Source organism: Coffea arabica, chromosome 6c (genome assembly GCF_036785885.1).
Source record: "Coffea arabica cultivar ET-39 chromosome 6c, Coffea Arabica ET-39 HiFi, whole genome shotgun sequence".
Taxonomy (NCBI): domain Eukaryota; kingdom Viridiplantae; phylum Streptophyta; class Magnoliopsida; order Gentianales; family Rubiaceae; genus Coffea; species Coffea arabica.
Window position 1 is genome coordinate 18,579,131 of NC_092320.1, and position 2,032 is coordinate 18,581,162.

The 2,032-nt window shown below is 33.7% G+C and overlaps 1 long non-coding RNA gene across 1 annotated transcript; it reads left to right on the forward strand.

The window, feature by feature from the left end:
* Positions 1–292: 292 nt before the first annotated feature.
* On the forward strand, positions 293–840 carry LOC113692334 (uncharacterized). Its single transcript, XR_003448921.2, has 3 exons — positions 293–395; positions 479–537; positions 634–840. It is a non-coding gene; the product is annotated as an uncharacterized lncRNA (long non-coding RNA).
* Positions 841–2,032: the final 1,192 nt, after the last annotated feature.

Here is a 2,032-nt window from a genome sequence, read left to right on the forward strand (position 1 = left end):
CTTCAAGTAGTGTTTCTCAAAGCAGTGTTTCTGGTTCAAATTGGGATAATTTTGATGAGTATGTGAGGGAATATCAAACTGGAGCGCCTCAAGAATTTGAATTACTTATTTATTTGGAAAAGGGTCCAATCAAGATTGATTCAAGTGTGCCGCGACATGAATTTGATTGTTTGAATTGGTGGAAGAATAGCAGGCTCACGTTCCCAATTTTATCCAAGATGGCAGCCGATATCCTTGCCATTGCTATTACTACTGTTGCTTCTAAGGCTACATTTACCGCTGAAACAAGAGTAATTGACTCTTGTAGAGCCTCACTAGCTCTTGAAACTGTAGAAATGCTTATGTGTGCCGGAGATTGGTGTCGAAACATTCATGGAGTGAAAAAAAAGATAAAAGTAAGTTTATTTCAAATTCATGTTATTGAAACAAAATTAGTTTATTACTTATTGTTATTGTTACTGTTATTATTAATTTGCAGAAATTGAAGGCAGCAAAAGAGATTCTACTTCCCATAAAATGAATGTGATAATTGGAAAGGTACATTATTTGTGTTTAACACTTTGATTCCTCTTCAAATATCTTGTTTTAGATTTTACCACTAATATTTTATTACTTAAATTATTTTTTTTATAGGGCCTGCAGTTGAAATTGGAAAGTTGGAAAGGATTATCGTGGAATGGACAAGAAGTTGTTGTTTTACTGCTTTAATTGCAAAATTTGTTTCACTTTTTTAAGTATGGTTATTTTTTGACAATTGACATTGCCTGTTGAAGACATTCACTTGAATGTTAAGTTGTTGACACTTTGTCTTTGTTGTTTCTATTTGTGTGACTTGGTGGATGTTGGTTGTCTGACTTATCTTTGAATTTGGATGCTGGTTTTGATGTTAAAATATGTATGGATGAATTTGGATATTGGTTGACAACTTGGCATTAAACTGCTAAATTTTTGACAGTTTGATGCTTTGGCTTTAAATTGATATTTAAAGTTGGCTTGTCTTAGATTCTCAATCATATGGATGAGTTTGGACTTTAGACAGTGCTGTTCAATGATTTGGTTCAGATAAAAGGCTGAATAAAGGACAAATTCTGCTTAAGGATATTGCAGACTGACTTATTTGTATTCTGTGTCCAGGCATTAGATGTATGACTTTAGCCTAACATGTAACAAATGTCAAGGCTAAAAAGGATATTGCAAACTGACTTATTTGTGTTCTGTGTCCAGGCATTAGATGTATGATTTTAGCCTTAATATGTACCAATGTCAAGGCTAAAAAGGAATCAAATGAATATGATTTTATCTGACTAACAAGATACCTCTATTGTCCCTCTTCGAGTTGCTTGAAATATTGATTACTAGAGTAGATAGTTTGAACGACATATTTTAACAATAACAGCTTGTGCAGTTACTTGGTGTATAAAAAAGTCTTGCTCCAAGATTTAGTCAAACACATTTTAAAATATCTGTGTTAGTTATTAACATTTTTGTGCTCGTTACCCCTTTCATTGTATTGCAAAATGTCGTTGATAGAGGAGTATCTTTGTGTAGATCATTTGGTTCAGCATTCAACAGGTTTTAAACGAGCACAATTTTAATGGACCTTCGAGCTCGAGCTCGACCGCAATTTGAGCAATTTCGAGTTCGAGTTCAACCACAATTCGAGCAATTTCGAACACGAGCTCGATCCTCACGAATTCCTTACGAATCGAATTCGAGCATGTAAAATTAATATTCGTCGATCTCGAACCTTAAGCACTTTGTCGAACTCGAACTCGATCAAACTAATATTCGAACTCGATTCGATTCGTTGACACCCCTACTACAAGGCTATATATATCACAATGAATTCATTCTAGAAATGTAGGGATTTAGTCTCAACTTTAACTTGTGATGGTTTAATAATTAATTTCACTTGAGAACAAGCAACACAAGAGAATTCATTGGTTTTTAATACTTTTTGATTTTTTAATGAGTGGTCATGTGAATTCTCAATTATTTGTCTCATCATTATAGATTCAGGATTTCCGAAACG